Below are 22,454 nucleotides of genomic sequence, written 5' to 3' on the forward strand. Positions count from 1 at the left end.
AATTAGGGAAGGTTTTGAAAAAGACAGATCAAAATAAATTATGGGAATGAAAGCAACTGTGCTTTTGGGGACCACACTCTGCCACACTGGTTCAGCGCAATGTTGTTAAAAATGTCCCCTCTCTCTCAGATTCTGATCACATCCAGCAGTTTGTCAAACCAAGCGTTTTTCTTGGGAAGGGGGAGTCTCCCAGGAGCACATTCGTTCCCCCGGTCTCTGCAGGACTCACTGGTTTCACGAGGAGACCGCTGCGCTTCCAGGTAAGAGCAGCAGCAGATGACCCTGAATACGTGGCCATCCGGTTTAGTTCAGCATTGCCTCTTTTCTGCTTGGAGTAACAAAGGTAATCAACAGTGTGGATTTGCACGTGTGCTGTAGGGACATGTTTTTACAATTTTGCTTTTTTAGTGCTTTCTCAGATTTAAAACCAAGCACTCCATATGGAACATCTGATTTTGGTTGAAGTGATTTTCTCTGGTGAGAAGACCTCAGTAGGCAGACCTGGAGCAGTTTCCGGGCTTCCATGATGCATGATTTGAGGGCGTTCCATAAAACAAGCTCTTTTAGAGCAGAGGACTTCAGGGTTTCTGTGCTCACACTGTTTCAGAGCTGGGTTCTCTTCTTCAAGAAAGTTTTAAAGGAAACAAAACTCAAAATGCTGAAATCCTCAGTGGAACAGATTTCCTTTTTCTGCTCTGGACTAAGTGGTTGTTACTGCAGGCACCGTTATAGTAAGCTATGTTACATTGGATTTTATTAAATTATGGAAAATAATGAAGTAGAAAAGCAGAGGAAAAATGCTACACAATCTGCAGGCAGATTTTTTTTAGCTAGAATAGTGTCTGGTATTGCTTTCCACCAGGACATGGCGATGCTTTTTTTTCCTAATGAACTTGTTACATCTGAGATGAAATACTGATTCTGTGGACAATTTATTAAGAAAAGCGCCCATTTCTTGTGGGGAGTTTTCAGTCCAACAGGGAATTTATATGTGGAAATCATATATGGGTATAGAGAAACACCTCATAAAAAGAATGACTACATGGTCAGCAGCTGTAATTTATGTTCATTCTCTTTTAATAAAAAAAAGTATGTGTTCAGACCAATCTTTTATTTTTTTATTGCAGCTCAGCAAGGTACCCTCAACTGTAGCTGTTTAACCTCCTGATTTTCTTTGCTTTGTTTCTGAAAAAAAAAAAGCTGAACCTAGTAGTTGTGTTTTCAGTTACGAAGCTTATTCATTTGTGAAAGATGTGATAAGGATGCCTTTCTCTAGTGAAGGATGCTGAAGTGTTGATAAAAACATCAGACATCAAAGAATGTTAAAATGAGAACAGAGACAAGAGGATGCTAAATAGAGAAAAGAAGTGGATTTGAGATTTGATAGCTGACCATGAACAGCTGTGCACATGTAACACAGATACATGTCCTAATGCCTAAACTCTGCAGGTTAGGTGTTTATTCACTTGCACTTCTCAGATAAAAATTTGCAAATGAGGTATGTGTCCATAAATCAAAATCTTCTTCAGGTCAAATGTTGTGGAAATCTGTCAAATTAAAAATTATATTCCTAGAAAGGATGCTTTAACAAAACCTCTAGACGGGATGTCATATTTAGCACAAAGTGCTGTTTCTTAAGAGATATCCCCTTGGCTGCAGACCTTACTCAGATCCTCTGCTTGCTTCTACCTCTGTAATTGGAAACTGAAGGCACTTCTAAAGAGTTGCTGGTAGGTGAAGTAATGAGAAATTCCAGGGTCTGGCAGGATCTGTGGTGACAGCACTTGTGAGAGGAGCTGGCACAATCTCCTTGCATAGACTCACTCCTTAGTGGTGATCAGATTTTGGTGGAAGTCTGATGGAGCTATGAAGCAGAAGGTGAACAAGCCATTTCTTCACTAAAAGCCTAAACCCAGCATTTATTACTTCCTCTTAGGTCACAGAAACATTACTTGTCTGTCAGTTTGACAATAACCACTCCCTTTTCATCTTCATCTGCCTAAAACCCTCTGTCCTACATCTCTTTTGCACATGCTGTAAATGCCCCTCCTCCAGCAGTATTTCTGCTGTGTTCCTGCTGGCACCCTCTGCAGCAGCCAGGCCTCTGGGTAACTGGGACAGACTCAGAAGGGAATTTTCTGAGTCAAATTAGTAAGGGCAAAGGCCAGTATTGCTCAGTTAATGACAAGAAAAATTCACCTGGATTAGTACTGGCTACTTAACAAGAACCAACAGAGCATCAAGATTTGGACTTCTATGATTTGGATACTTTCTAAATTATATTTTTATGTCAGAAGTCTGTCATGTTGCTTGTTGGAAGACTAGGGAAAAGCAAATTTTTACAGTTAGAGGAGAGTTGCAAGAGCAGCTGGAGCTATTCTGTCTACTCTTTCCCCACACTGCAAGCCTTCACAAAGCTTTAAAGCCAGAGAAAGTGAGCTGCCAATAAAAACACACTAACAAAGCAGATGAGTCCATTATTCCCAGTTTTCTAGGAGGTATGTTTCAGTCTGTGTGTTCTGTATTTCTGCAAGGAATGTTTAATATGTAGAGGTGAGGGAGCTCAGGCTTGCTGGTATTTTTGAATTCCTTTCTAACCTGCTCTCTTTCTTTTTCTCCCCACCTCCTTCCCTTTTTTGTGGCTTTCCACTGTAAGTGGCCACAGCAAACCCCTGTTCAGGATCCAGGAGGAATCCTTCACTGCCAGCCTAAGGAGAACATTGGTGACAGCCACTGAAACGCCTTGATCACACACTCCCAGCACCCTGCCCTGCCAGCAGCAGGAGGAAAGTCTAGTTTATGTTAATAAGGTGCAGAGAGCGGCCAAAATATTTTGTGAATTTTCTGGCTCAAAAGGGTAATGAAGCTACCTCTGTCTCAGTGCACTGGCACAGGAGCAAACTAAACAACTGGGAAACATGTTTCAGATGAGAAATACAGAGCACAAACTCCCTGGATTTCACACTTCCACTGGAGGCTGAGCTTTGCCTCTTTCTACCTCTTTTCCAGGCTGCCTGAACCCTTTTGCACAAAAAGTGGGAGGGATGGGGGAGGGTGAGCAGGCTTTTCTGCAGATTAGCTTCAGGCAGCTCTTGCCAGACCAAAAGTTACATTGGAAAGCATTTCTTAGTTTATACCAAAACAATTAATTGTTTAATATGTAAAGGAAACCAGAAAGCTATTCCCATAAATTTGGTTTAAAATCTGCCTTTTTATTAACTTTGAGCAAAAGAAACCTCCACACTGCTGGGAGCACAGTCAGATTCTTTGGGCTCTCTTCAAAAAGCTCGCTCTTTTTGTCATTCCTCTCTGACCTCCTCCCTGCTAGTCCCAGGATGAAAAGCAAGCCAAAGATCTGCTGAGAAATGGGCCGAGCCACTGCTGACCTTTGCAAATCCAATTTCTTCAAAGCGAGAGCTAATCGACGTGTTCCCACGCTGTGTATTGCTGAAACTTACGATGCAATTCAAGGAATGAATTCACCGTGGTGCAATCTCATTTTGAATCCAGTTTTCTTGTTATGTGTCAGAGGGTGAAGGAGGCAGAGTGTGGTACAAGTTATAGAGAGCAGTCAAAACCAAGTTTCAGAAACTGTGTAAGTCTGTCTTTTGAAAGATTTTGCACTTTGGAGGGGCTCTTTCCCTTAAAATCTAAAATATATTGGCCTCTCCCTCACCTCGTTCTACTTTCCTCCCCCTCAAAAACAGAGAGATATTTTGCAGTTATTTAAAACAGAAATAAGCTAGTGAGAGTTTGCACTGAGCAATCTCCAAACAAAAACAAATAGATTCTGAAGTATTATCTGATGTGTAACTAAGGTGCCTTTTGGGGAGATTTGTGTGCACAGGAGCTGTAGGTGAATGAGATTGTGCTACAGGGAGAGCTTTAAAATTCATATTCAAAATTCATATTCTCTCACTTTGCACATCTGATCTGGTATGAGCACTGTTCTGATTTTACAGCAGCCAGAGTGGTCCACTCTGTGTGAAGTTTTGCAATCTCTGCTAGGTACCGCAGCTGTGCCGGCAGGATCCGTGCGGGAAAAGCACATCGGCATTCCCAACTTAAATCTTATAATCTTGTTTCAACAGGTGCCTGGAGACTGCCCCCCTCCCTGTTTCCCAGAAGGTGCTGCCATTTGTTTCCATGCTCCTCTGGCCAAGCCCTGGTTGAGCACAGCCAACTGGGCCCAGTGGGAGCAGCGGCAGCGCTCCACGTCCTGCTGGGTTTGCGCAACACTGCAACTTCTTGTCTGGGGCAAAAGGGACACAAGAGGACTCTCATTCCTAGTTTAACTACTGTGGGACATATGTCATGGGTAGCACATCCCAAAGAGATGCTTTCAGCCACCAAAGAGAACGGTTATGTCATTGCCAGCAGGGGTTGGGCTTGGTGTGCCTCCCTTGGGATGTCCCCTCTCCAGTTGGGAAGTCCTGGCATGGCAGGTAGCAGCCAAGCTGCTCCACTTTTGGTACCTGACCACAGACCTCCCAGACTGTGGTGTTCCTGGCTGGTTTGGAGCCAGTAGGAATAGTAGAACCAGAGATATCATAATTTACTTTTTTAGCTCATTACCACCTCCATTGCACAAGAGTAATTCCATTATGGCTGATGTAATGGCCAACCAAGTCCTTGGGCTAATGGGCTGAACTGTGCCTTGGCTGTAAACTGCAGGCTTACAGAGGAAGCCTCAATGCTCTCATTTTGTATTTGTCCATGGGAAAGCAAATGAAAATATATCATTGTTCTCAAGATTGCTGAAAGAAGCAAGTCTTTTTTAAAAATTTTATTTCTACAGCCATGAATAGTAAATTTCCCTCATTCATGACTGGTTTAAAAAGAGTTTGCTGACTAACCAGATCTGAAGAACTTTCTCTCCCAACAAGTATTGCAGTAAGAAAATTGTTTGTGTTTTTATTACTTTCTCAATATTTTTGCTATCCTCTTTCCCAAGACACGATTAGATTTTCCAGTCTTCTGGACATCAAAGATTTTGGAGTAGAGATTGTATAAACTGGATAGGTAACAGCTGTTACCAGATGGATTTACTGTTGGAAAGGGGAGAGGGCTAATTTGTTTTATGTGTTTCCTCCCACTGCTGGCACCTTTCACTGTGGCACACTGTTTCTGTCCTGTGACATGGAGTGTCCCTGCACAGAGGGAGGCCTTGTCCAGAAGATTACACCTAACTTTAGGTTTCACTGTTGGTTATAAGCGCCTTCTTCATAGCTCTTATACCTGGTCCTCCAGTAGTTTATTAGAGAGAAAAAAAATAAGAGAGCAGCTCTAATATTGTTAGATTATAGCACTGATTGACAGATTTTCATTGCTAACCTTTTCAAGTCAGAAGGTCTAATTTGCTTCACTTCGGGATATTTCAGGACACTTACAGTTGGATTTATTTTTGTAAAATAAATAATTGAATCCCTCAAGAAAGGTCGCAGTACCAAAGGAGAGTTTCATCTGCATCATCTCATGTGCCCTTCTATTTAACATGGGAACAAACATTTGCATGAATCCTCTTTATTTCTTCATCTAGTGTAAAATTCCTTGTGTTCCTCTTTTAGATTGCTGACTGTTTAAGAAAGGTCATAGAGGGGAAATGGTGACTTGTAGTATTGTAACTGGTAAAAGAGACTGTGTGCATGTATAACAACCTGATTTTTGCATATTGCTATACCAACAATATCTGATCCCATTCAGATAACAGTAAAGCAGCCTACAGCTTTGACCAGGTTCAAAGAAACTCACATTGCTTGTTCTTTTCTTTCTTATTTTAGGTTTGATCTGGTTGCTTTGACATTTACGTGTTGTGTTTTTAAGTACCTACCCTCACATCTTTCAAGCTTCATCAAGGGAGAGAACTTTCAATATATATTGTTTGCAAAAGTCAATCTGACCTAAAATTTTGGAGGGACTGGCATCTTCTCAGTCTAGTCTCTTTCTTCCCTGGGTAGCCTAGATTAATACTTTTGATCCTTTCCTTCTCTGAGTAATTTCAGAATCCATTGCCATTGCAGGAGAGGAGTCTGGCTTCACCCAGTCTGTGAGGATCTTCGGACCTTTGCAAAAATGCTCACATTCTCACAGAGTTTAACTCTTCTCTGCAGCTGGCCTGGCAGGAGTTAGCTGGGAGAATATCACTGGAGCCATGTCAGTGGCTGCTGGACCTCTGTCAGGAGAAAGGATCCTGTCTGGAGAGGGACAGAACAGAATCCATATCCAGAAAATCATCTCTAAGGCAATTTTAGGCTTTAAGCCTTAATTCATTTCAAACTGTTTTCCTGCATCTCTTTCATTCACTCATTGAGTGCTGCTCCATAAAGTTAAAGCAAATGACCAAGAAAAGAGAAGCAGTTCTTTTCAGAGCAACTGAACTTCTGTGCAATACTCAGAAGACTTTTTTCTTCATAACCAGTGGAGAAATTGGGACAGCTCTGCCAGTTTCAAGAAGAAGTTTGCCATCTTTAGTGAACATTTGGACCCCAATAAGGATCCAACTGCAAGCCAATAACAAAAATGTGGAGGAGGCTCAAGGCTAGCCGGGTAGTTTGCTGCATGAACAGGGAAGTGAGGTCTTTGAGTTTTCTTTGAAGAAAACAAGTTTGCTGTACACAGTTCATACAAATAGGGAGAGAAAGAGGTGTCTGATTAATAGTGAAAGGTATAGTGAAATCTAGGTTGTTTCCTAGATTTCCTAGATAAATCCTGCTTTACAGACAGCCCTTTCCATATGCCAAGTTAGGAACCATGAAGGTGAATTAATGTTGCTCTGCTATCTCTGGGTCCCCAGGCTGGGTGCAAGCACATACAGACTTAAGCACATTTAACGCTTGTACAGTGGCAAAAACTGGTGTAAATCACAACCTTTTAAAGGTGTGTTAAACAGGACAGTATTTCACATCCAGAATAGGGGAACTTTTTGGCAAGTCTGAGAATCAGCAGGAGCTTGAACAAGTGGTCATACCAAATAGTTGCCAAGCTTTGAAAGCAACAGGTAATTGAGATGTGGTATCTCACAGCCTGTTGTTATCTTCAAAGTGAGGTTTGGGAGCCTGTGTGCAGGCTTGTGCAGGTAGTGTATGTCAAAGCTACGTTTCATTAATCACAGAATGATTTCTGTTGGAAGGGACCTTGAAGATCATTTTGTTCCAATGCCCCTGCCGTGTGCAGGGACACCTTCCACTAGACCAGGTTTCTCAAAGCCCCTTGCCAGGATAGGCCACAAAGTTTTGTGTGGTTTTTTTTTTGCTTCACTGCACAAGCTCTTTGCACAGGAGCTGAAGGGCTGTTTTCAGTGCACTATGGATAGACACTGCTGTTGTTATTTTCACTACCTCCTTATCATGTATTTCAGGCTCTGCAGTGACAGTGATGATTAAAAAAAAAAAATAAGAAATTGTTAGCTTGACTAAGTATTTTCCACAAAGGAACGTTTATTTATGGTGACACTGAAATATCATAGCACTGTTCTGAAGAGGTACAGAAACTGTGGATTTTAATATATATAGCCAACAAGAGATTAAAGATCTTTGGCTCAAGAGCTTTTACTATGAAGACATAAAAATACTTTTCCTTTAATGTAGCTGCATCTTCATGAAAATCTGTTAAACTGCAGCTTGTGGAGGAAGTGTAAAACACAAGGCAAATTAAAGTACAATAACCCTGAAAGGACAAAGTGATCTAAGCAGCGATGTGGTACTTACAGGAAAAAGAATTGAGATTACTGATGGCTCAGTGCACAGAAGCAGCATTTATTATGATGGAAAAGTGTATACCATGAATTAATTCTGTCAGTTTTGTGCTGGCCTGTTTCTCATTTTACATGGCAAATACTTTGATCCATGTTATAATGTAGGTACTTTTACAACCCTGGGAAATTTGCTGCCCCAGTCTACAGATGAAATAATTTAATCATAAGTATTTCACCAGGCATTTTTCAAACCAATTTAATTAGGTTTCATTGTTTACAGCCTTTGAGTATAGCATCCAGAGATAATTTAAGAGCACAACCTGCTTGTCAACTTGAAATGAAATGAAAAATTGGTTGGTTGTTATTATTTAAAACTCCAAAGAGTTCAAGCTGGAATGTCTGTGGGGTTTTTTTGTTCTTTGAAAGAATTTCTTCTTTTTATGAATTTCTCCCTGTAATCTTGCCATTCCTGTGCCTTTAAATACATATATTCTCATGTAATTTAGGAAGGAATTATGACACTACAGTGATTTTGGATGGATTTTGAGCTCTGCTATATTCCTATAACATTTCAGAATTTCCAGGGGCCTCAGAAGGGTTGTTCCAGATTTATGTTTGTATAATACCAGCAGAATTCTATCCCTTTATATTTGCATTCAGAGCTAATGCATTAGTCATCCAGGTCCCTAAACAGGTTAATTATCCAGTCCATTTCTTCAGTGCTGTTTTAACCGTTGTACTTATAACTTTTATGAATTTCATATAACATTAGATGATGGTAGATAGGTTTAAAGAGAAGCTGAACTTTTAAAGATGGAAACTGCTGATATTTTTTACTAATTTCTATATCTGTTGCATTACCAGTAATCTTTGGGAAAGTTCTGATTTACAAAATGTGATCTCATGGGATGTTTTATCTTACTGGCTTCTTGCCATGTTGCCAGAATGCAGTGTATTCAGACAGAGGCACCCAAAGTGCATGCTTCAGCATGCAGAGAAAGAGTGCAAAGCTGGTTTTCATTTTCTAGAAACAGATCCTAGTAACAGTTTTCCTCCTGCTGAATGGCTTTTTATTGTTGGTTTTGTGCTTTAGATTGAGTTCTTTAGGTTTATGTTTTTGACATGTGTACCATATTTTCACAGGAAAAGTCTTAATTTCTGAAGTTTTCATAAAGTGGATTCAATGCTTTTGAAATCTTTACTGGAAAACTTCATTCTCTGTCTGCTCACAAATACAGCACTTGTCTATAGCTCTACCTGCACAACTCAGGAAAGATCCCTTACAAAACATTACATGTTTTTCCACCCTTTCTCAGAAAGTGTTGCTTTAGAACAGAAAAGATAACCAGTTTAGTATTATGCTGAGTTTTAAAAATTACCAAAAAATCTGTTTAAGAAAGTTCATCTTAAGAAATGCTATCTTGAAAACACTAAATTAAGAAATAATACCTTCTCACTAACCTCTGTGAAGAATTTTTGGTTTTCAAGTATCTATGTTGTTCAGTTGAATTGTTCATTCCTCTCCCATTAGTAATTTATTATCTGTATTTATCACAGAACAGCTCAGCAGTGTGCCAAATGTTATTAGCAGATGGGCAAAGCAAAAAAAGTTTCTGATCAGAAATCAGAACTGCTTCAGTAAAAGCCTGGCTCAAATATGCACTGAAAGGAGGTGAAGTTGGCAGTTTCACTTTTGAGCAGCTCATGTGAGATCATTTAAAATGATCTGGGAAAAGCTCTGAAGATCAGCTTCTCAGTGATGTCTGGTTTTGCCTTGTGCAAGAATGTGTTTTTCTCCTTGCCTTCTTTTCATCTTAATTCATCTAGCTGTATCTATACAATTAATAATTAGTAATAGATGAATGCAGATACAATAATTTCATGATTTTTTCCTCTGTCCTTTATATTTTTGTTCTTTCTCTCCCATAACTTATTTGATTAGTATTTTAGCTCTGTTGAAGAAATGGAAATACGGTTGCACTCACTTCTTGGATAATTTTTCAAGCCAACCACATCTGAATGACTATAAGTTAAAAACCTGTTTTTGCTGAACCTCAGGTGATTTACACTTTTCTTGTTTGCATTTAGGTCCCTGTGATAATATTCTGGTAAGATCTGAGATAGATTTTTCATTTCCAAGGACTAGACAGGTTTCTAAAACCAACAGTGGAACTCAGTACAATTTGGGTGATATGGTGGCACTCAGTGAAATAGCAAGGAGAATTTAACAGCTTTGCAGAAAAGATTATTTCCATGAAAGTGTTCAACCCAGATAGAACCAGGGAGTTTAGAAATTGTGTAGAAAGTCATGCCCTCACAAGATTTGGTCACTGTCTAGGTCAAGAGTTAGATGAGGTTTAGACAAGGTTCATGTCCTGATGCTTTGCCATCCATAGGGAAAAACTTGATATGGATTTGAGCATCTGACTATGCAGCTGGTACTCAATGAATTTGTTGTTAGTCTTTTTAAGTACTGCATTTTAGAAATCTCGTATTTTTCAGACTGAGTGGTATTTCTCTGGCAACACTTTTTTATGGGATTTTGGAGCTGTGACCAACAAATAGTTTTGTTCTTGTTCCTGTAACATTTTCTGCTATTTCTGCCAAGGCATTGACATATGTGAAGAACCGTGCATTTTTTTTTTTACCTCTATGGTTATTTCAATTTTGTAGGATTTAGTAAATAACCATCAAGCACTGAGATAAAGTGATATTCCCTAGAAGAAAAACAGTATAGTCAAGTGCATTGGAAAATGAAAAGCTGATCTGCAGAAATACTACACTCTTGGGAATTCTAGTAATGTCAATTTTGGAGTTCTTTCACAAGCTAGCATAGGAGATGGTTTGCTTTGTGTAACAGGTTCAGTGCCCAGTGTTACCTCAGGAGTGATCCCCCTGAGCACAGCTGACTCCATCTGCCTCCCTTGAGGACAGTGATGGGAGTGTTATGCATGCTAGAGCACCCCAGCAGTCTCTGCACCCACAAGAAGCTTAGCAGAAAGAGGCTGACTTTGGCAACTTGTGTCCATCCTTCTCACTTTTGTTTATAAAACCATTTGATAAAAACTAAGATCCCCTCAGTTTTGATAGTGATGCTTAACCTTCTGAACAGCTTGGCTTTTTATGATAATTTCCTGTTTAGAGTCAGATTCATATTTGGTACTCAGGCAATGTTTCATGAACTGCCCTGCTGACTGAGGAAGCTTCAGCTGTTTTTTCTTCCAAAAAGATACTTAGCCTTCCTTACCTCTCCAGCTGGACAAAGCCAGTGATAAATAATCACTCTTATCACTTTTCTGAAATATCAAAGTAGTCTCTCCTCATGGCAGAGGATTCCAAACTGTCCTGGAGAAAGCAGGTCGTGTGAATATCCTTGCTGTATTTCTAATTGTTTGCTCTGGCAGTTCCCAGTGAAGCAGCTGGTTGTCTTTGGAAAGCTATGCTTGTTGTTTTGGGTTTGAACATCATGTGTCTTTAATTTTCAGCACTAGCCACAGGGATAAGTATCACAAATATCTGCTTGAAGGCCTTTTGCCCTTGGGAACCCAATATATACTTGGCAGCCTCTCTGACAGTGGGACTGAGGGAAGAATCAAAGTTGACTCATTGCCTTATATCCCCTCGGGGAAAAGAAAGAAGGAAAGAATAAAAATGGCAATTGCTGCTTCATTCAGTTGCCTAAGGCAAGTCTTTTCTGTTTTGTAGTGAATAAACTAATGTCATTTCTAAAACAATCTTCCTTCTCTCTGTCTGAAAAAATTATTCCATTCAGTATCATACAGCTAATTCTGAGGCTTGACTTCCTCACATCCCAGTGCAGATGCGGGTGGATTTCAGAATTCCATAAACCTGCACATAACCAGAAATGGACATTCACTTCTTCCATTCAATGCCTACCTCCAACAGAATCTACTGTCATGTTCTTCAGCTCAGCATACAGTAAACTCTAATGAAAATGGGTTTGTACAGTGCTGAAAATGGAGCTGTACCATGAAAATGGGTTTAAGCCTGCAGGTGGAGAGAACATGGACTGTGCTTTATTTATTGTGCTCAAGCTGTTCACAGACTCTGATTTCCTACTGCATGATTATGATCAGCCTAAATAAGCATCTTGCTATGACTTCCAGTGAAGATATGTTCATTACTCTGCCTGTGGATATAACTTCCCAAATATTCCCCACTTTCTATGCCACAGTGAAGTGGAACAGTCATTAGTGTTGGTAACATCATAATACAGAGGGGAAGCCTGAGCTCCAATGTATGCATTAGCTAAAGATTAAACAGGGTGCCAGCTCTGATTCTCTTAGAAATGTGGCTAGGCAGAGCTCCAAGCTCACACCAAGTCGTGCCAAGACATTTGCTCATGTCTCCATTGCCCCTATCTCAAGTGGTGCAATTGCCAGAAATAATTTTCCTTAATAGAAAAACTTCATGCATTTTGCATGTTTATCTTTGTTATGTAATCTGATTAGCTGTTGATTTTGATTTGAAAATGGAATTCAACTCTTGTATTTTAGATCTGAACAGCATCTTTCTTTAAGAAAACTTTTCCATTTTTCTAGGAAATCCATTCCTTTTATTTTATAATCAGCACAAGAATCTTATGGAATATGGTGGCAACTATCAACTATGCAAGTCAATAATTTTATTTTCAAGTCCCCAAGTTTTGCTGTTAGTCCTGAAATTAAGAGCTATTCTAGGGAATATGTTTTTGAGTTGATGAGGGATTTGTGATCCTACTTAAATACAACAGAGAATTTTAGCTGGGGAAGAAGCTCTCCAAGATGAGTGGGTGTATTAGCTTAGTATGGATCTGAACTTTGTCTTGGAAAACACTGCACAAGCTTTCAGTGATACAGATCCCATTGGAATCAGCTGTTTGTCTAACAGCTGAAAATAATAGGGCTCAAAATGGTTCTAATTATTCCTGATTTGAAAGGTAAGTTGGTATGGCTTTTTTGATGCTTCATTTGAAATATGCTTGGATATTGTTTAATTAGATTAATATATGTATTTAATTACAGTGCCCAACACAGAGAATATGAACTTGATCTGTAAGCAAGACCCTGTCTTTACACTTGCAGGAGTGTATGCCTGGACCTGATTGTACAATTAGCGTTGGTTTTGTTTTGTAACACTTTCCTTAAGTTATAAGCACTTCAGTTTTCATTAAAGTAGGAGTCTATTTGCATTTTTTATGTCTGCTTCCAGTAATTTATTGGCATGCAAGTAGCAAAGCTCCTAAATCGGTGTTGTGTATTTTATACAGAAGAGCCAGACAGAGGTGTGGCACAAGGTAAAGTCCTTCTGTTTCTCCTTCCTTCTTCCTTTTAGCTCTGCTCCACAAGAAGGTATGGAAACCATCTTGGACAACATTACACAGACATAAGGCACCCCATACTTGAGAAAGGACTGGAGTGAAAAAACAAGTGTGATGTTAAGAGCAAAGCACAGCAGAAAATACTTTAGGAGGATCTATAAAAAGTTTAAATTGGTAAAGCATGTGTGTGGGTGGGTTAGAAAGAATAAAGCATAATTAAGTTACTGAAGCCACAGCAGGACGCTGAACATTGTTCAGCGTGCATTGCAGTTCACTTTAAAGAAAGGTCAAGAGTACCCACAACCTTAGAGTGGGGACTTTTCTGTAGTGTAGCATTCATTTAATCAAATGCACGAATGCTGCCCTTTGCTGGGCTTTGCGTCATTGTGCTGCAGGGTTCTGAGAGTGTTACAGGAACACGAGAAGGCAGAAGTTCCACCTTCTGCAAGCTGGTGACAGAGCACGCCTATCCATATTAGGCACGGCTGAAAGTCAGAGGAAACTCTGCCATCCTGCATGACAAAGGGTGCTGGGGCCCATCTTCTCCCCGCAGTGGGCACAGCCCCATCCGAGGTCCCTGCCTGCACAGGAATACCAGGAGAAGGGTGGGTGGATGGGAGGAGGTACCTTTGCCCTCTCTTCCTCTGAAGTATCAGGGAGCAGAGGAAAGTGTGACAATCACAGAGAAGTCTCCTTGCAGCTACTGAATAGCATTTCTAATTGCTCTATGATGTGAACAGTTTAGGTCCAATGCCCTCATGCCATGGGTGACCCACACATTGCCCTCTTCTGCTTCTCCCGAATCCCTGCTTGCCCTTCTCTTCCCCTGGAGCTTCCTGGGGTGACCCTCAGTGACCACCACGGTGGAAGACGCAGGCTTCTTCTTTACATAAACCTGTGTTGTGCCTGAGGCTTACAGAAGAAAATATCACAGTGAGCTTCATAGAGCATTTTGTTGGATGACAGCACTTCTGCAGCCCTTGAAGCAGATCATGTCTGAGTCCAGCCATGTGAGGGGCCTGGTGCACACAGTGCAGGACAGTTTGGCCTCAAAACTGAAGCCAGATAGGGAATCTGGCCTCCAATTCAATAGGTTGCCTTTCATTTAAATCTCCTTCTCAGAGTCCCCAAAGCCCAAGGCCTCTGGGAGTTGGTTCTGCCCCTTCTCCAGGCCCGTGTCCTCCCCAAAACACCCTTGCAGGAATGCTCAGCAGGCTCTGTCATGGTGGGGGCCTCCTGCACTGGCAGATTAGTGCAGCATTGTGGCTGGGAAGGTCATGTACAGCAGCTATAATTGTGAAATCATGAAGAGTAATGAGGATTTGAGCTGTTATTTTTCTCATAAATACACATTCTAATGTGCAGAAAAAAACCACTGCACTGAATGAAAATATTGTGATCTTCAGGGAAAAAAAAGATGTTAGCCAGAAGTGTTGTGTTTTTCCATATGGTCCACCAAAAAAAAAAACCTTTCCTAAGATGGCTGCTAGCCAACATTTCGGAAATATTTCCTTTGTGTTTCTGCTCAAAGTGATTTATGTCCAAAAAGTCTCTAGCTGGTTCTCAAATTGCAGTAATGATTTTGATTGTTTGTTTATAGTTTTATCTGAACATTTCTGCCTGCCATGTCATATATTCTGAACCAGCATAAGTGTCATTTATAGGCAACTGCTGTGCCCATGTAGAGTTCATTGTTCTGTCTTGTTTCTGACTGTTCACATGTGTTAGATATAAGTTTGTGGAAAGAAAAGAGAGAAAAAGGACCATGTTCTCACCTTGCTGACCAAGCAAATAAGTTTTCAAGGAAATTATTCTGACAGATGTGTAGGGAAGTCAGGACACTTGGGCCAAGTGGCAATTTTTTTCCATGGGAAAAGTTAAAATACTTTCCCATGAAAGAGGTGAGTCCAGAGCTGTGTGTCATCAACCCAGAAGCTGGGAGGCAATTGGACTCTAAGGGAAGTGCAGTTGGGCCCAGCTGTGGTGAACAAGGTCATTGTGCAGGATGCTGCATGGGGAATGTGCTCCAAGACTTCAGGATTGGCCTACACAATGTCACAGAGGAGATTTAGTTGAGATGTTTGAGCTGAAAAGTCTGTCTGCCCACCAGACAGCTTGTTTTGCTCAGTTGAGCCCCACGTGCGCATTAATAGCTTGGATGTCCTTTAGGCAATTTTGCATGGTAACAGAGGAAAGGGAGAACAGATTTAAAGCAGAAAAAGAAAAGGGGGAGAAAGAGGAATTGACAGTAAAGCAAAACAGTATATTTATTGAATCAAAATTCAAGAACATAATGTAGTGCATATCAGTATGATAAATATCCACATGACAAATTCAGCTGTTTTTTTCAGTGAAGCAACACTTCTTTTTTTTTTTTTTAAATAATAAGCTCAAACAAATACTCCAGTATTTTGAGAGAAGCTGAAAATGCCTGACATCATTATGGTAAAACAAAATAGTTATCTAAGTGGATTGTCTTTTGCTTCTGTTTTTACCTTATGGAAACAAGAGAAAAGCATTTAAGGGACAATGAAGAAATTTTTCTATTCGAAGAGAAAAACACGTAGTATGCAAGAATTTGTTTGGTTGTTAGTTTGGGGTTTTTTTTCTGCAGAAAGTACCCTTTCTTTGAGTGTAGGTATTTTTCTTTTCAAAAGACATCAGAGAAATTAAAACTAAAAAAATATCTTATTCTCTTCTTTAGTTGGAACTCCTACAGATTCATGCACATTGGCCAACAGTCTGTTGTGATCACTGTCTCATCTGACTCAAATAAATCAGCTTGTATCATTTCACTCAGTAATGCCTTTACCAAGCTTATAAAAACATACTGCTAATTAAAAGGTTGTGATCTGATAGTGTTTTCACTTATGTGATTTCCAATGACTTTAAAAGAACTAATCACACCCACATTAGAGATTAAAATACCACATTAATCTTAAAGTGTAATGATACCAAAAGCGTGATGATCCTACTGCTGTCACACCTTCTGAGTAAGGAATCCACGAGGTTTTTGTGCTGGAGGGAGGGTCTTGAAGGTGAAGACCTGGTTCTTTGCTTCACGCCCTTCTGCAGCCCTCAGTCTGCCTGTAGACAGCTCTCAGGGGATCCTCAGAGGCTGTTGCACAGAGAACTGTGCAGTGTGTGGAGCGTGCAGTTTGTAATCTTAGCATCTTTGGTTTTCCTGCAAATAATTTAGCAGACATTGGAGATGTATCATGGTGAGAGAAAGAACATGGTTTTTTTCTGAACTATCATCTTCCAGACAGCTATAAATATGTTCTCTTTTCCAACATTACTCTGTTAAGTGAAAGCCCCCACAGCAGTTTTGTTACTGAAGGCAGGTGTGCTCACTGGCAAAGCAAGGCCTGCAGCTCCAGTCCAATTTGTTTCACAAACAGAGCTCAGGAACGAGCAGGTTCAAGGAGCACCCCAGCTATCAGCAGTCAAACACTGTATCCCCCACGCTAATGTTAATTTTAACAACACAGCCCTAAAATGAAATTTTTAGAAGGCACAAAGAGTACTGGGAGTGGAAAGAACAGAAGTTTTTGATGGAGGGAAATAGCATTCACATTTTGATAAGCTCCAAAAATGCCTTTTCCAAACAGAGGTGCTTTGTATTACACCATTGCTGTTGGCTGTTTGGGGGTTTTCCATTAGATGTAGGAACTTCTTGTCACAGTAATAAAGGTCAGGCACTATTGTGCCTCTTTTATGATACTGACTAGCACAAATCTTGTATACAAACTCAGGAAGTATTTATTTATGTGGAATACATACTTAAATAGTGGACTACAAATCATTTAAAGATGCCTGTGATATGAATCATGCCTCAATTTCATGGATAAGTGGAAACATTATGCAACTTACTGAGTTTTTAAAGCACTAACGAATGTGAACTGTTACAGCAGACTGGAGCTGGACCTTTTCACCCCTTCTAATATAAGCTGTGGCTATTTAATATTCCTCACTAGGGAGTAATGCTGACCTATAAGTCAGCAATATATTAGGCACCAGAGCCATGAACCTAGTGAGAACATAAACTAAACTGATTTTCAATTCTGGTACATTACAAAAAGGACCATTATTGTGAGGTTAGAGATGTCAAAGTTGGTGACCTGGTATAATGAAGTATTCCCTGCCACATAGTCACGCATGAAAAGTAATTGGAGGCAGTATAAACTTTTAGAGGCTTAGGACTTTTTCTCTCTTAAATTAAATATTCTTTTCCACTCAATTTTTTTAATTAATTTTTTTAATAAAGCATCATAAAAGAAGAAATGATGCTCCTGTGAAGTTTGCAGTTGATGGAGAAATATGTGTTTAGGAATGAGGTCACATCTTAACGCTTGGGTTACTTCCATAATGCACTGATGAAAAGCAAGTTGCTACCTGCCAGCTAGGAATGACATTAAAATATTATGGCAGCATGTGACCAGATTTAGAGCTTAAAATCCTGAAAGGACAGAGACAATGTCCCCTTTGAAGAACATTCCTGAAGATCACTTTACAGTTTCTGCTGAGCATTAAAACAAAGAGCAAACTGCTTTATGTCTAAGCAGCAATGATTAAAGTTGTGCCTTCTTAGCTGCAATGTTCACATCTGAAAACCCACCCCTAAAGTGTGTCTTTCAGCTTGTCCATCAGACATGTGTCCCAGCACTTTGCCTAGGAAATGGTCTTTTAATATTGTGGACCCTATGCTTCAAGGGTTCATTTATGGCTCCACATGCCAACTTTCTGCACTGGATTTGACCAGCTTATTTCTGATGTCCTCTGGTACAGCATCATGTGAGTGGGCACAGCATCTTTCCCCTGGAACTAGACTGCAGAGGGCACTCCTATATAAGAAGGAACTGCAGTTTCCAGGCTCATTTACTTTTTGCCTTGATGATTCCTTGTATTTTTTTTTTCTTTTAATAATTAATGACACAATTATTGCACTAAAAGGAAAATCTTATTATTCTTGACAATTGGTTTTGTTATGATTATTTAATTTCCCCCTCTCCCCAAGTTTATACAATTACAATGGCTGTCAGTGCTCATATCATGTTCAGGTCATCAGCCTCAGAAATTAAACACACACAGAAGGACAACCTATTAATATGCCATCCCTAGGCATAACTTGAGCACAGCAGCACAGGGAATGCACAGATGAGGACAGAGATGGCTTTTGCCATGTGCCTAGGAAGCAAGAGAAATACTGTCTGAGGCAGCACATCCATGGTGCAATGTGAAAACCCCTTTCCTCTTGCCCCATCGCCAGGGTGGTTTGTTGGAAGCATTACTTTGGTGTGGATTTCAGCTGTGACTGTGAGAACAGAGGCAGTCTCACACAACAGTTCCTGTGCTTCATGGGGTGGACTTCTGCCTCCTAAACTTACTGAGAGATGGGGCTGGACAAACAGACTACAACTCAAGGTGGCCAGAGCTCTGCAGTTTGCTGGCGTAGTGGAAGGAGTATGTTGGGTGGGTGCTCTGAGCAGCAAACAGCTGTGTTAGGGCTGCCACAATGCAAACTGCTCTGCAGAGCTGTGGTACTGGGCCACTGGACCCTGAGATGCCCCAAGGTTAGGCAGCACTATAGTTCATGACAGCCTCACACACACATACAGACACTCCCCCCATTTTTATCAGCCAGAGGTCAAACCTGCAGTGGCATCATCCAGCAACTCAGTCTTAAGGCTGAATATCTTAAACCTAACAGAAGTAACTCTAGAAGCTCAGATGGAGCCTGTGGAGCTCCTACACTGCAGTTTAAATGTCCTTCCAATATTTAGCTTTGTTTAAAGAGAACAAGTCAATTCTAGCCTTGGCTTCTGCGGGGCATACAGCTCACGTATCATCCAGCTGACAGCAGAAGGGTCATTTCATTTCCTGTGGGTAGTGGAAAGTGATCTTCCTTTTCACATTTACTTCTGGGAGCTTGTCACAGGGAAAATGTAAGATCAGGCTATGCAAAAGGCTGACAGAGTAAGGAGAGTGGGACCTGGCTGTCAGAGCAGCACACTTCCCAACTGAGCTTTGAATCATGTTCATTTTCAAACCAAAGACCTCACATTTCAAGTGAGAGATTTGCTCAGTAAAATGCATGCATTTCATATTTCATTACCACATGCTGTGTGTCTCATACAGTGCTGGAGAAATGAAGGAGTGTGGAGAGGACAGTTATTCGGGGGAGCTGTAACCATAAAGATTCCATTGAATAAGATTTTCCCTTGTTCCAAACTGTTATCTCAATAGATAAAAACATTGTGCTTTATGATTAAGCTGATTGTGTTGGACAAGCCAGTCTGTAGCCCTAGAAGCCTGGATTTTCAAATGTGCTGAGTACTGGCAGCTGCAACCAAAGTCAGTGGGGACATTTAAAGTGCAAATAATGCAGAGTTATTTAAAAATTCGGGCCAGAGGCTGTCTGTGAAATGGGAGTAGAGATGCTGCCTTGCCTCACAGGGGTGCTGTGAACGTTTCTGGCACAGCTACTTACACTAATAGGAAGTTAACATTGAAAAGTCCTATAAAATTGCATTTCTTTTTTCAGATCAGGATTTGATTATAAGTGTTAAAAAAGGGCCTCAAGCCACAGACTGAAGAGCAAAGAGGAAACAAATATGTAGACTGAATGGATAATAGATCATGCCCTTACCTCCCAAAATAGGTTAAAAATAGTGTTAGGTACACCACATGAACTGCATTAATGTTGTGTAGGCCTATCTCGTTCTAGCATTCCCTACAGAATTACCCCTAAAGCAGGTGTGTGGTACTTTTTAAAATATGTTCAATATAAGTATAATAAATGTGCATAGACAATGTGTATTTGAGTAAAAAATCTTCATAGGTAGTCCAGTAAGGGGAAAGGGAGATGATCAAGGAACTGATGCATCTGACATGGAAGGCGAGGCTGAGAGAGCTGGGAATGCTGAGCCTGGAGGAGGATCATGGTGGGAATCTCATCAATGTGTACAAAGCGAGGGTGTAGAGAAGACAAACTCTTCTTGGTGCTATCCATTGAAAGGAAAAGAGGCAAAAGGCACAAGCTGAAACACAGGAAATTCCATTACGAAAATTTAAGTAAAAGACAGTTTTACTACAAGTGTGATCCAACACTGGACCAAGTTGCCTGGTGAGATTGTGGAGATATTCCCAGAGATATTCAAAATTCAACTGGACACAGTCTTAAGCAACCTGTTCCCATTGACTCTTCTCTTAGCAGGAGGTTGGACTAGATAATCTCCAGAGGTGCTGTCCAAACTCATCCACTCTGTGATAAGTGAGGATTTTTTTTTTTTCATTTCTTTATTCACTTTCTTTGCAGAATTGATAGAATAAATTTAGTTGCCTTCTGTTTTGGGTTGTGGTTTCTGCTTTTTTTTTTCTACTTTATAAACTTTATTTTTTTCATTTTGAGGATGCTGCTCTCTAATTTTAGAGGTTATTGCAATCTTCTTCCAGGTCTCCTGAGGTTAAAACCTTTATTCTTTTGTGTGTGAAGTTTCAGAACATTACTGAGTGCCCCACTGACAAACTGAAAACATTAAAAATAGGCATGGATTGTAGCAGAAACTGAAATGAAAATATTTTCCCTGTTGTCACTACAGAAACTGAATTTATTTCAATGTACTTTTCAACTGAATAAGGAAAACACTTGTAATTGGTAAGGACTGATTTGCCCATAACTGCCTATAAACTGAAGAACTGACCAAGAATGAGAACTGACATCTTAATAGTGGTAGGGTAAAATTATTGTATAAGAACAGAAATTTGTAATTTAAATTTTTTGTGGAAGTGATATTAAGGAAATGGAAATACCAAAGTTGAATACTATAAAAACAATAATTAGAATTATCACTGAATATTGCCCTGCAGCCTGTTGTTACAGCCAAGACAGTCTTGAATGCTATGACAGTGATTTATATGCTTCTCTTCCTAAAGGTATGGGCAAACTATACTCTGTTGCCTTAACATATTTCCTGGCTTTCCATGAATGATTGTGACTGACCTATTCACTTAATATTTATTTTTGTTAAGTTTTCAAATTAGTATTTGACCATATAATGACTGGCATGACATAAACTCAGAGTGGTGGGAACACTCCTAAGTATTGCCAGATAAAGGATGGAAATACAGCAAACCATTTAAATGAGTAACACAGTTACTATTACACAGGCTGGAAGAAAATGAGAGAATGATTCACAATGTTTTGTTATTGTAATAGTTACCTTTATTGGGATTGTGGTAACATTCAAAGATTGTTCAATGCAGCTGCAAAAAAACCTTCTCAAAAGCTATAAATACTTCACAGGCAAGCAGAGACAGCACAGTGTCACATTGCACATGGTAGCTATAGAAGACCTTTGAATCAGATACCAATTTTTTTTCTTGCTCAATTTCTCCTTTTTCTCGCTCAATTTCTCCTTTTTCTCCTCTTTAATATCAGTTTTTTAACTATTTGTTCCAGTTGGCCTGCACAGGTATTTCTTGCTGCTTTGTTTGGGTTTTTTTTCCTTGTAGTACTCTGAAAAATACAACTCTCTGGTATATTTATATCATGTGAGCATGTAATGAATCTTATTAGATCATCTTTTTGCTCATCCCAAATTCTAAGTAGAATGGCTCTTCTGTGCCTTATCTGCCCATTTTCAACAATGCCCCAAGCACTGAATTTTTTATAGTGGTATCCAGGCTGATTTCCAGACAGACCGAGTTATGTATGGTTAATGGCTGGGCTCAATATTAGAGGCCTCTTCCAATCTGGAATTCCTCACAACATTATTATGTCTTTTGACCAGATTATTATCTATTGAATAAGATGAGAATGAGTGAAAGCAAGGATTTCTTTAGGTGCCTTGAAGGTGGAAGACAAAATGGGGCACTGGCAGTGGAAAGATCTACACATCCCTCAGGCCCCAACAGAAATACCAAGAAGTTTGAACCAGTATTTTCTTCCTTTGAAGAAATCCACTGATGAGTGTTCTAAACCTCACTTTTCCCAATTTCCTGAGCTATAGCAAGGATTATTGGTTTTGGTTTAAGACCGTTTCACAAACAAATACTTGTAGGAGTCACTGAGGTGTTTTGCCAGCTCCTCTCTGTGCCATGCTTGGCAACCCAAAACAGGATGAAAATGGCCAGTTTAGAGGCAGCAGTTAAAGGACCCAAAAGACACTTTCCATCAAACATTAGTTATTTTTATGCTCAGTTGGGGGTGTTTGAGCTATTTATGTAGTCTAGATAGAGAAATTAACATTGCTGAATAATTTTAGAACAAATTATGAGTGGGACCATGCTGAATTGTATACCATTTTCTTCTATAAAATATTTTCCATTATATTTCATGGGACATTTTTAATCCAAAGAATTCCTGCAAAGATCCAGAGCATTGTTGCAACAATGTTGAGGGAATTGGGACATAGCAGAATGATAATTGCTTGATAAAAA

General features: G+C 39.9%; 2 long non-coding RNA genes across 3 annotated transcripts in view; one reads left to right on the top strand and one right to left on the bottom strand.

Moving 5' to 3' along the window:
- Positions 1-22,454, top strand: part of LOC134547145 (uncharacterized) — a 56,453-nt gene that overhangs the window by 15,479 nt on the left and 18,520 nt on the right. Inside the window, exons 4-5 of one of the 2 annotated variants that reach the window (XR_010079389.1) lie at positions 130-260; positions 4,092-5,784. This is a non-coding gene — a long non-coding RNA (uncharacterized LOC134547145). Of the gene's footprint in view, positions 1-129; positions 261-4,091; positions 5,785-22,454 lie in introns of those variants that run through there. The other variant, XR_010079390.1, reaches the window with a different exon arrangement.
- The window catches only part of LOC134547146 (uncharacterized), a 60,304-nt gene continuing 52,710 nt past the window's right edge, over positions 14,861-22,454 (bottom strand). The window contains exon 3 of the long non-coding RNA XR_010079391.1: positions 14,861-16,197. This is a non-coding gene — a long non-coding RNA (uncharacterized LOC134547146). The remainder of the gene's footprint in view (positions 16,198-22,454) is intronic.

Source organism: Prinia subflava, chromosome 2 (genome assembly GCF_021018805.1).
Source record: "Prinia subflava isolate CZ2003 ecotype Zambia chromosome 2, Cam_Psub_1.2, whole genome shotgun sequence".
Lineage (NCBI taxonomy): Eukaryota > Metazoa > Chordata > Aves > Passeriformes > Cisticolidae > Prinia > Prinia subflava.